The sequence below is a fragment of the Phacochoerus africanus genome, chromosome 12 (assembly GCF_016906955.1).
Source record: "Phacochoerus africanus isolate WHEZ1 chromosome 12, ROS_Pafr_v1, whole genome shotgun sequence".
Lineage (NCBI taxonomy): Eukaryota > Metazoa > Chordata > Mammalia > Artiodactyla > Suidae > Phacochoerus > Phacochoerus africanus.
This window is the reverse complement of record NC_062555.1, coordinates 37,418,268-37,431,072: the sequence shown is the minus strand read 5'-3', so window position 1 is coordinate 37,431,072 and position 12,805 is coordinate 37,418,268. Positions and strand designations below refer to the sequence as shown.

General features: G+C 45.4%; 1 pseudogene; it reads right to left on the bottom strand.

Moving 5' to 3' along the window:
• Nucleotides 1–4,862: 4,862 nt before the first annotated feature.
• Nucleotides 4,863–7,460, bottom strand: LOC125112462 (putative protein FAM205B; annotated as a pseudogene).
• Between the last annotated feature and the right edge of the window lie 5,345 nt (nucleotides 7,461–12,805).

Sequence of the window (12,805 nt, the reverse complement as noted above, 5' to 3'; positions counted from 1 at the left end):
CCCACCTTTCCAATTCCTCGCTTCCCTCGATGGTTTCACCTTTAGTAACCATAAGATTGGTTTTGAAATCTGTGTTTGTTTCTGTTTTATAAATAAGTTCTTTTGTATCATTTTGTTTGATATCATATCTCTCTCTTAATTTTAGGGAAAACGTTCTACATGATACATGATGCACAAAGTCCCTCATCATTACTGTTATCTTCTCTCGACTTGACCACCAGGTAAGCATCTGTGCTTATGGCCAAGGCCAACCCTTGAACCTGAGGACTCATTTCTATTTTGTTACTTTTGCACCATGGCATTTATCTAGCAGTTCTCCCTTTCTCTCCTGCATTATCAGTTTATTTCTATAGAGTAGATCTTTCCATCAAGATCCAACATGCTGGAGTTCCCGTCATGCCTCAGTCATAACACACCCAACTAGTATCCATGAGGTTTGATCCCGGGCCCCTGTCAGTGGGTTAAGGATCCGGCGTTGTTGTGAGCTGTGGCTAGGTGAAAGATGCAGCTTGGATCCTGAGTGGCTATAGCTGTGGTATAGGCTGGCTGCTGCAACTCCTGTTTGACCACTAGCCTGGGATCCTCCATGTGCTGTAGGTGCAGCCCTAAAAAGCAAAGGAAAAAGGAAAAAAAAACAGAACAAACAAAAAGATCTAACATGCTATATCTCCTACCTTTAAAAAACTCTCTTGATGTCATCTTTTCATTTTTATGCACCTCTGTGGAACAAAACTCCCTAAAGCAGCTGATTACACTTGCCATCACCAATTGCTCACTTTCCGCCTCTCCAATCCACTCCAGACATGCCTTTACCTCTGTCTTTCTCCTGAGTCTCTTCGAGGCCATGAATGCTCTCTGCATTGTTAAATCTAATGATCAGCTGCCTCCATCCCTCCTTTCCCCCTTCCTTCCTCTCTCTTCCTTTTCCTTCTATTTCTTGTTCATCATTATCTAATGTATCTCTCTACCTAATCATCTCCAGCTAGGACCTTCCCTGAGGGTGATCAAGCTTCTGTGTTGAGAATAGACTTTTGGAAATATAGTCTCAGGCAGAAGCTGGGAGATTAGTTATGATGCTACTGTAGTAATCATAGCAGCAGAGTCAGTGAGAAGTGCATGTTCTGAGTTCATTTTAGAAGATAGAGATAACAGGATGAATTGGATATAGATTGTTAGGGAAAACAAGGATGACACCAAGGTTTTTGTCCAGAACAGCTGAAAAAATGGAGTTGCCACTTGTTGATGTTGGGAAAACTGTGATTAGAGCATGTTTTGTATATGTAGTTAGATAATGGTTGGGGGCAGGGAATCAGGAGTTCAGTAGCCTATAGTTAGAGGCAAATATTGTACACTTAAGTATTTATGTTGATTAGGCAATTTGGGCATGTGAGACTGTCTAGCCCATGAGAACATGAGCTCCACTGTGCAAGTCCTGTGTATTTGTCGTGTCTGCTCTAGTACTTTGCATATAGTAAATAAGCAAATATTTTAATTGAATGTACAACACTTCTCAAGGTTATTTTTTTATTCCTATTTTGACATATAATTGACATACAGCATACTTACAGTATAAGTTTAAGGTGTACAGCATAATTAACGCTTTTTTTTTTTTTTGGTCTTTTTGCCTTTTCTAGGGCCGCACCAGCAGCATGTGGAGGTTCCCAGGCTAGGGGTCTAATTGGAGCTGTTGCCGCCAGCCTGCACCACAGCCACAGCAACGCGGTATCCGAGCCGTGTCTGCAGTCTACACCACAGCTCACAGCAATGCTGGATCCTTAACCCACTGAACAAGGCCAGGGATCAAACCCGCAACCTCATGGTTCCTAGTCGGATTCATTTCCACTGAGCCACGATGGGAACTCCAATCAAGGCTGTTTTTATTGTGACCCTTCTGGGGTCAAGATCAGCTAAGTACAATAATCCTGTGTCAGGATTCTCTATTCCATAGCGCTCATTATACTAATGTAATGATTTATCTGTCTCCCCATCCTAGACTTTAGATCCAAGTACTATCAAAGTATTATGCACCAGCCACCTATCCTAAGCCCTGGGGATATGAGAAACTATTGTATTATTCAGGCATGAATGGATAAATAACTTAATAAGCAGAGGGAGTAAATATAGAAAAAAGAGGACAAAGTTGAGCTATATCAAGATTAGAACACATGGAGTTCCCATCGTGGCACAGTGGAAACGAATCCGACTAGGAACCATGAGGTCGTGGGTTTGATCCCTGGCTTCGCTCATTGGGTTAAGGATCCGGTGTTGCCATGAGGTGTGGTGTAGGTCGTAGACGAGGCTCGGATCTGGTGTTGCTGTGGCTCTGGCGTAGGCAGGTGGCTACAGCTCCGATTTGACCCCTAGCCTGGGAACCTCCATAAGCTGTGGGTGTGGCCCTAAAAGGACAGAAGACAGAAAAAAAAAAAAAAAGATTAGAACGCAGTGACTAACTTCATGTTTGGACCAAGTAAAACATGGATTTATAGTTATACCAATCCCTGACCTTGGGAAACAGTTTTGTGGAGTGGAAGGTGAGTATTCAGAAATTTTGTGTTAATTTGCCTTGTCTTTGGACAGCAAGGCTCAATTCATTGCTCTCATCACACTATGGACAATACACTGAAGCTCAGTTTATTCCTCTCTATCCTCTAAAATCACTTGGGTACTGGGTTGGCTTCCTGGTTCAAGGTTCCTTTGAGTACATAGCACCCCAGCTTTTCTCTTATATGCCCTCTTCATGAATATGTCAGCTTCTATCGCGGGTACTCAGACCCCTGTCTACATACTCTCCCTCCCTGTTTCTTTCTTTGCCTACCCTTGTGGGTGGGGGACAAGCCCCTCTCCATTTCCTACTCTTCCAGGTGTCATTCATTCCATGCAGTTGATAGGCAGGAGGCAGGATATAGGCAAGGGAGCTATAACAGCCTCCCAGGTGAGTTCTCCAGAAACATCTAACCAGTAATCAACAGGGAGCAGCGAGGGGAAGTCTCTCTCATTTGCTTTTGACATTAGTCATATTAGCTATTTGCTGTTGATAAACACAGAGCTCCTCTTCAAGGTTGGAACACTGGCACTCCCCTCCAGATCATGGGCCTGTGTCGGAGTCATCAGTGACTTTTGCCTGTGGGATTCCTGGCCCATCCTTTTGACAGTACTGTCCTCATGCCCACATTGCTCCTCTGGGCCCAAGAACACCATGATAGAGTTCAAACCTGACCTTTAGCTTCAGAGTGCCTTAGACTAGGGCCTTCTCAGCTCAAGTCCATGTATCTACAGTCCAGTGTCAGCGGGCTTGCGTGGAATGCTGACCCAGTTTAAGTGAGGATTAAAGCTCCTTCCCTAGACAGGAAGGCCATTTACCTCCCTAATGCCTTCCCTGAGCACACACACTGGAGAGAAGGAGCAGACAGACAGCTCTCTGCTTAGAGACATAGAATATATTTTGGGGGGCACCTTGATGAAAATGGCATTAGTAATCCTCTTCAAGGGATGCAGATGTTGTGAAGACTAGAGAGGCTTTTGATTGTGTTGGATCTTCTTGAGCAGACCAGTGTTTCTGCCTGAGGTGAAAATTGAAAGTTAGGGTACGTTCCCTGGTTGGGTGCCACAAGCTACTCGAGGACAGTGCCGAGGGAGGTGGCAGAGGGTGCTGAGGACTGAGGCAGAGTGGAGTGGATAGGAATGGGAGTGGTGCCACAGCTTACTGTGGGCCAGGCCCACCTGCTTCTCAGTGAGGGAAAATTGGGCCTTGGGGTCCCCTCTCTTCTCCTTTGTTTAAGTTTGACCCTTGGGACTTTGGGCTGAAGCCAAGCTCTTTTCTACATTGTCTTTTCTCATGTTGGCCACTTTCTCAGATGTGGAGGACATGGCTTCTGCATGTCCTTTGCCTTTTGTCTTGGGGTTAATACAGTGCAGAAAAGATTTCCTCTTATCTCTTAAACCAGATTCTGGAAGGCTAGGCCTCTTGTGAGTATGGTCTGGCATCACCTGCCCCTGCAAAATCTGACCTTGTGAAGTTTGGCTTACCCTGAATGAGTTTGTCCAGGGAAAGCTGGCCTTGTGATGCCTGGGGCACCACAGGCTGGGCATTCTCAGGGACCTTTGCTGGTTTGAGGATGACATTGATCTTGGTCTGACTGTTTTACAGGTCATTCTTCTCAGAGTCTTTCCCCCCAGGGACTCCAGGAGGTAGCTCTGGGAGTTTAAGCTGAGGGTGATGCCAGCGACTGTATTGTCAGGGAGCATCAAGGTGAAAGTGATGTCTCTGTTGTGCGGTGTCTTGTTCAGAGCATCCCTTCTGGCTTCTGTGCTTCAGCAGAGTGGGTTTTTTTCTCTTGAGGAGGAGAAAGCAAACCTGGCGTTGCCTTCTCCATGGTCTCCTGCTGATTTGGGTTTGCCTGGTGCCTCTCTCTTTTCTGCCAGTGTGGGGAGTTGGACTGAGTCTTTGCTCTTGTCAGGGCTTGGGGCTCAGGGCTCCAGGGTCTCTCCAGGCTGAGGTTGTTCACAGTGGTCTCCAGCTGCACAAATAGTGCCTGGGCCTCTGTCATGTCCCCACTGAGTTGTGAGATCTTGGAGGCCCAGTGGACAGAACTATGAGGCACTGCACTGGAGCTATATTGCTTCTATTTCTGATGCACTGCCTTTCACTGAGTGGCCATCTGTTCTTTGAAGGGAAGCTATTCTGGATCTGGGGCATGTGGTGTATTTTGTGGGATGGGTAGTTCCTGGAGCACTGTTTTCCCTTGGTTTTTTAGACTCCCAAGAGACTCCTGTGGGCAAATGTTCTCTGGGATTGCTGCAGTTTTTCCCCTGGACTCCCTTGTCTTTATGGGAATTCCCGGTTGTATCTCTAGGATCTTCTTTCTCAGATGGAAATTTAGCTTGGTCAACATTGGTTCCCCAAATGACTAGGGCCTCACAGTCTCTGCCTGACTTTCGAGTGGCACCACTTCTGTGATTCCTTCCACCTGCACTTCAGCCTGGCGTTCATCTGCACTGTCGGCATGAGCCTCATTGGCATCTTGAAAACCTGGCCTAGGACTTAGACCCTGCTCTTTGGGTGAGGTCATCTGAATCAGAGGTTCTGCTGGGAATTCGACAGGCCCAGGCACTGTTTCTGTGGTCATAGCTTGGGAATTGACTGATGGGGCCATGGCCCTGGAGGGAGCCACAGAATAGAGAGCAGGCAGCTCTGACAAGAAGGCCAGATACTTGTGCTGTAAAGTTGTCTCCAGTTTCTTTCTTTTTATTTATTTATTTATTTTTTTTGTCTTTTTGCTATTTCTTTGGGCCACTCCCGTGGCATGTGGAGGTTCCCAGGTTGGGGTTGAATCGGAGCTGTAGCCACCGGCCTACGCCAGAGCCACAGCAACGAGGGATCCGTGCCGCATCTGCGACCTACACCACAGCTCACGGCAATGCCGGATCGTTAACCCACTGAGCAAGGGCAGGGACTGAACCCGCAACCTCATGGTTCCTAGTCGGATTCGTTAACCACTGCGCCACGACGGGAACTCCTGTCTCCAGTTCTTAATGGCTCCCTCGGACAGAACTTGGGGCAGCTTAGGATGTTCAGCAATAGCATCTGGTGAGGCTTGTTGCTGCTGATCAAGGGCCATTGACATCCAGGGTATAACTTTCTGTTGTTAGGTTCAGGTCAATTGCTGCGTGTGGTCCTAGGAGCTTGCTTTCTGGGATGCTGGTGATGGGAGCCCCTTCCAGGCCTCAGGAATTCTGCTCTCTCAAGAGCCACATAAGCAGATGGCAACCTTGTCCTGGTGAATCTGCCCACACTTGGTGTTGATATGGCCCTGCAGTCTTGCCTTGGCCTGGTCAAGCAAGTGTGGCATGAGGACTGACACTGGGCCCATGATAGCTGGGAATGGGTCACCAGTGCCCTCTAGAGCTGTAGGTTGGCGGACATTCACATTGTCTAGGGCCGTGCTGCCCCAGGACAGAGCCTGCTGGTTAGCAGGGGATAGGAGCAACTGGGTGGACTGATGGATCTTGTGGGGCAGGCCCCAGCCATGATAAATCAGCTGTCTCTGGAGGTGGAATTCCAGCAGCCTCCTGATGTGCTCCAGGAAGAAGAGTTCCCTTGTGAGGACTGAGACGGGCTTTCCTGGTCAGGAAGTTTTCAGAGTCTCAGAAGACTGGGTTTATCACAGGGGTTACACTGCCTGGGGCTCTGGGTGTGCTGATCTCTCTGGAAAACACCTGGAAAACCCCACTGAAGCTGGGGCCTCTGCAGCAGATGCCACTCCAAGGCATCACACACCTCCAGAGTCAGAAATGGGATACTGATCTGAGCTTGGTCAGGTGGAGCGATCTAATTTGGGGAAGATGGAGAAGAGGGTGCTGACTGGGATGGAGTTTTAGGAATCAGAGGGAGGAAGGAGAGCTCTTCAAAGAGAAAAGGATCTTGCAAGGGGGGCTTGGACATGCTCTCATTCACGGAGAGGCCTTGAGAACTTAAGAAGGGGTCAACCAGGGACTCACTGTGCAGAGAAGGAAGGCCACAGAATAGCTGGCTGTATTTTGGCTTCATGTGGCCCACTGAGTTATTAGCCTCTTGGCATTAGATAGAGGCCCCTTAATTCTTTAAGGGCTGGAGAGGGCAAGGCTAGAGCCACATCATTTGGGGTTTGCTGGTGGTAATGCTTTTGTTCTGGGTCCATAATGGACCATTCAGAAACCCAGAAGGCCTGGGTGGGCTGGCCAGCTATGAACCCCAGTTCTAGTATGAAATGGTCCCAGATTTCTCAACAGAGAACTGAGAAGTATCATTCTGGTTGGTTATATATAGGTTGGTCAAGTAATGGCGGGTTTGGCATAAGCTGCCTGAGAGACTCTTCAACACGTCTGGGGAGCCCCCACCTCTGGAAATGCATCATTTTTAAAAAACATGTACCTCCAGAAGCCTCAGGATTTCAGGACTGAGGAATGGCAGATGGACAGGGAGGACAGTGATCATATGCAACGCCATAGGATGTATCAGGGTAGTGGTTTCTCAGTTCAGGTTCTGCAGAGAGACCTGTATTCAAGGGCTGCTGGCCTTGGTTGCTACAGACAAAGTTGGGGTTGCTCTGCATCGACTCCTGCAGGTTCATTGAAACCCAAGGCTCCTCAGGCCTTGAAGAAAACAACCTCTGGGTCCCTGGGCACCTCTGGCGCTTGAAATCCCTGCCTTAGCTTGAGGTGTTCAGCCCAGGAATCACCAATTCTGACTGCACCAGCTGACTGGGCAGCTGACTGGGTTAAGCATTTCTGTGACACTGTGAGGGTTGCAGATGGAAATGAATGGTCTTTGGAGTGTGGGGAATGATGCTCCCATTGCTGCTCAAAAGGCACATTAGACGTGGACAAGACCTCTGGGCAAAAGGAGCCTTGCCATGGCCCCCTTGAATCGGGAAGGTCAGTGTGATCTCACCCCTCACCAGCTGCTGGATCTCCAGAGCCATGGCATTGCAGGTTCGGCAGCAGGGATCTGCACACGGGAGCTACCTCACACTCCCCTCCTGAGGAAGCCAGCCCGGCTGGGGAGGGAAACACGGCAATCGTTTGTTACTGATGAGCGACACCTGCTTCTCTACAAGTGTGTGGCCTGGAGTCCTGTAAGCCCCGGCCGGCACCGGTTTGGTGTTTACTCATCTACTTTTCTTCTTAAGGAAATGCCATTTGGCAAGTTCTAGTGTGCTGGGCTGAGGGCCTGGGGCTTGTTGGGTAAGGTCTCAGACAAGTAATGGGAGCAGCACAGGGCCTTGAGACACTGGCAGGTGGGTGAGTACTTTACTGATCTGTGTTGAGAAGCTGAACTAGGAAATGGGAACGAGGCAAAGTGGGGAGCCAGTGGTTAGCTGATGGAGCAGCCCCAAGAACATCAGGCAGAACCTGGAGTCATTCTCTTTTGGGGCTGAGATCACAGCCTGATAGTTAATATTTCCAAACTCTGCATTCTGGGGATTATAGGGTATATACAACATCTCTTAAGAGTCCACTCCCATTCTCTAGAAATCTTAAGAAGGGGATAGTGTGACAAACTCCTGTCTGAGGGCTGTGCCCAGAACTGGTCCCCCCCGAAGACAGAAGCAGAGGAGGTAATGTCAGCAGGGCCAAGGGTCTGCCTTCGACAGGTATAGCTGTATTGAGAATATGAAAATGATGACTTATTTATGCACTTACTTATCTGTTCTCTTGACTGTATAACTTGTCTTGTGGCTGAGAGCAAACCCACGTAGTCTTTTATGAATTATGTACTGGTGAATACCTGAATTCCAGGGCCCGTGTGTGAAAGAGGAAACTCCCTTCTCCTGAAATAGTCTGATCTCCCTTTGCCCTGGGAACCCTCTCAACCAGTGCTCTAGGCTCCACTGTGTCTGACTCCCTCCCAGCCATTATCCTTCATCCCCAATCCTGCCCTAGTCCAAGCAAAGAAATGATCACAGGGAAGGCTGGGAGTTGGGAGACCTGAAAGAGCAAGAAATCACCTCCTCATGACAGAGAGCAGCTCCCACAGCTTCTCGGCTTCTTCCCCGCAGAGTCTCCTTTAGCTGAGAGACCAGGAGACAGTGTTAAATGAACGGGAGTGGATTCAGGGATTATCCTATAGGAAGCTGAAGGCCTTTGAATGCGAGGAGACTGCAAACTCTAACAGTGAGTGCTGTAAGGCACACCTGTGTATGACTTACCAGGTATGATGTGCTCTCCTGGGTCTAATCTCATTTGATCTTCACAGCCACACTGTGAGTGAGGCAGGATCATCAGATGCCCATTTCATGGTAACAAGATTGAGAGATGAAGTGACTTTCACAGGGTCATGCAGCTAGTTAAGGACTTCCCCCTGACTTACTCACTGTTTATTCCTAGGGGTAAGGTGTAGAATTTTGGAACATCCCCAGGCTCTGATTTCCCACCCCAAAAACTTATCTGGGGAAATTGGTCAACTTTGGGCATTGGAGCCTTCAGTAGTTAGAACACCTGGCTCCTGGCACCAAGGGTCATTGAGGGACAAGATTCATGGGAACCTCACCCACAGTGGAGAGGAGTCAGAGCAGACACTGGGACTTTACCTCTTGATGCTGCATCTCTAGCCCTTTGACTTTTCGGTGATGCTTAAAAACAAGAGAGTCCATGATTTTCTTTTCTGAGGAGATGTTCATTTGTGCTGGATATTAGATTCCAGTTATGAGTGATATCATATGGTATTTGTCTTTGTCTTTCTGGCTCATTTCACTCAGTATGAGATTCTCTAGTTCCATCCATGTTGCTGCAAATGGCATTATGTCGTTCTTTTTTATGGCTGAGTAGTATTCCATTGTGTATATATACCACCTCTTCCAAATCCAATCATCGTTGATGGACATTTGGGTTGTTTCCATGTCCTGGCTATTGTGAATAGTGCTGCAATGAGCATGCGGGTGCACGTGTCTCTTTTAAGTAGAGTTTTGTCCGGATAGATGCCCCAGAGTGGGATTGTGGGGTCATATGGCAGTTCTATGTATAGATTTCTAAGGTATCTCCAAACGGTTCTCCATAGTGGCTGTACCAGTTTACATTCCCAGCAACAGTGCAGGAGGGTTCCCTTTTCTCCACAGCCCCTCCAGCACTTGTTATTTGTGGATTTATTAATGATGGCCATTCTGACTGGTGTGAGGTGATATCTCATGGTAGTTTTGATTTGCATTTCTCTTATAATCAGCGATGTTGAGCATTTTTTCATGTGTTTGTTGGCCATCTGTATATCTTCTTTGGAGAACAGTCTATTCAGGTCTTTTGCCCATTTTTCCATTGATTGATTGGCTTTTTTGCTGTTGGGTTGTAGAAGTTGTTTATATATTCTAGAGATTAATCCCTTGTCGGTTGTATCATTTGAAACTATTGTCTCCCATTCTGTAAGTTGTCTTTTTGTTTTCTTTTTGGTTTCCTTTGCTGTGCAAAGGCTTTTCAGTTTGATGAGGTCCCATGGGTTTATTTTTGCTGTTATTTCTATTGCTTTGGGAGACTGACCTGAGAAAATATTCATGATGTTGATGTCAGAGAGTGTTTTGCCTATGTTCTCTTCTAGGAGTTTGATGGTGTCCTGTCGTATATTTAAGTCTTTCAGCCATTTGGAGTTTATTTTTGTGCATGGTGTGAGGGTGTGTTCTAGTTTCCTTGCTTTGCATGCAGCTGTCCAGGTTTCCCAGCACTGCTTGCTGAATAGACTTTCTTTTTCCCATTTGATGTTCTTGCCTCCCTTGTCAAAGATTAATTGACCATAGGTGTCAGGGTTTATTTCTGGGTTCTCTATTCTGTTCCATTGGTCTGTCTGTCTGTTTTGATCCCAGTACCACACTGTTTTGATGACAGTGGCTTTGGAGTATTTCTTGAAGTCTGGGAGAGTTATGCCTCCAGCTTGGTTTTTGTTTCTCAGGATTGCTTTGGCGATTCTGGGTCTTTTGTTGTTCCATATAAATGTTTGGATTGTTTGTTCTAGTTCTGTGAAAAATGTCCTGGGTAATTTGATAGGGATTGCATTGAATCTGTAGATTGCTTTGGGTAGTATGGCCATTTTTACAATATTGATTTTCCCAGTCCAGGAACATGGAATATCTTTCCATTTCTTTACATCTTCTTTGATTTCTTTGATTAAAGTTTTATAGTTCTCGGCATATAGGTCCTTTACCTCCTTGGTCAGGTGTATTCCGAGGTATTTGATTTTGTGAGGTGCAATTTTAAAAGGTATCGTATTTTTGTATTCCTTTTCTAATATTTCATTGCTGGTATACAGAAATGCGACTGACTTCTGAATGTTAATCTTATAGCCTGCTACTTTGCTGAATTTATTAATCAGTTCAAGGAGTTTTGGGGTTGAGTCCTTCGGGTTTTCTATGTATAGTATCATGTTATCTGCATACAGTGACAGTTTGATCTCTTCTCTTCCTATATGGATGCCTTTTATTTCTTTTGTTTGTCTAATTGCTGTGGCTAGGACTTCCAAAACTATGTTGAAGAGCAGTGGTGAGAGTGGGCATCCCTGTCTTGTTCCAGATTTGAGTGAGAAGGCTTTCAGTTTTTCCCCATTGAGTATGATATTTGCTGTGGGTTTATCATAAATGGCTTTGATTCTATTCAGGAATGTTCCCTGTATACCCACTTTGGCGAGGGTCTTGATCATGAATGGATGTTGGACTTTGTCAAATGCTTTTTCTGCGTCTATTGAGATGATCATATGATTTTTGACTTTTTTTTTTGTTAATGTGGTGTATGATGCTGATTGATTTGCGTATGTTGAACCATCCTTGTGAAGCTGGGATGAACCCAACCTGGTCATGGTGTATACTTTTTTGGTATGTTGTTGGATTCGGTTGGTAAGATTTTGTTGAGAACTTTTGCATCTATATTCATCAATGATATTGGGCGATAGTTTTCTTTTTTGGTGGTATCTCTGTCTGGTTTTGGAATGAGGGTGATGGTGGCATCATAGAATGTCTTGGGGAGTATTCCTTCTTCTTCAACCTTTTGAAAGAGTTTAAGGAGGATGGGCACCAATTCCTCTTTATATGTTTGATAAAATTCACCTGTGAAGCCATCTGGTTCTGGACTTTTATTTGTAGGGAGTGATTTTATGACCTCTTGAATTTCATTTCTAGTGATCGGTCTGTTCAGTTGGTCTGTTTCTACTTGATTCAGTTTTGGCAGGCTGTAAGATTCTAGAAAATTGTCCATTTCTTCCAGATTGTCAAACTTGTTGCCATATAGTTGTTCATAGTATTCTCTTATGGTTTTTTGTATTTCTGCTGTATCTGTTGTGATTTCTCCTTTTTCATTTATAATTTTGGTTATTTGGGTTCTTTCTCTCCTCTTTTTAGTGAGTCTGGCCAGGGGTTTGTCAATTTTGTTCACCTTTTCAAAGAACCAGCTCTTGGTTTTATTAATTTTCTCTATTGTTTTTTGAGTCTCTATTTTATTGATTTCTTCTTTGATCTTTATAATTTCCTTCCTTCTGCTGACTTCAGGTCTTTTTTGTTCTTCTTTTTCTAATTCATCTAGGTGGAGGGTTAAGTTGTCAATTTGGGATCTTTTTTCTTTTTTTGAGAAAGGCCTGTATTGCTATAAATTTCCCTCTGAGCACTGCTTTCGCAGCATCCCATAGATTTTGAGCGGTTGTGTCTTCATTATCATTTGTTTCAAGGTAGTTTTTAATTTCCTTCTTGATTTCCTCATTGACCCCTTGGTTTTTTAGTAGCATGTTGTTTAGTCTCCATGTAGTAGGTTTTTTCTCTTTCCTTTTCCCATGGTTGGTTTCTAATTTCATGGCATTGTGGTCAGAGAAGATACTTGAGATAATTTCTATGCTCCTAAATTTATTGAGATTAGCTTTGTGTCCCAATATGTGGTCGATTCTTGAGAATCTTCCATGAGCATTAGAGAAGAATGTGTATTCTGCTTTTTTTGGATGTAGTGTCCAAATGCCTGATGGGAGTGGGAGGGAGTGGGAGGGATGGGGAGCTTGGGCTTATCAGACACAACTTAGAATAGATTTACAAGGAGATCCTGCTGAATAGCATTGAGAACTTTGTCTAGATACTCATGTTGCAACAGAAGAAAGGGTGGGGGAAAAATGTAATTGTAATGTATACATGTAAGGATAACCTGACCCCCTTGCTGTACAGTGGGGGAAAAAAAAAAAAAAGAACCAAAACTTAGAAAGTAAAAAAAAAACAAAACAAAAACAAAAGAGTGCTTGGAATTCCTGTTGTGGTGCAGTGGTTAACGAATCCGACTAGGAACCATGAGGTTGCGGGTTTGATCCCTGCCCTTGCTC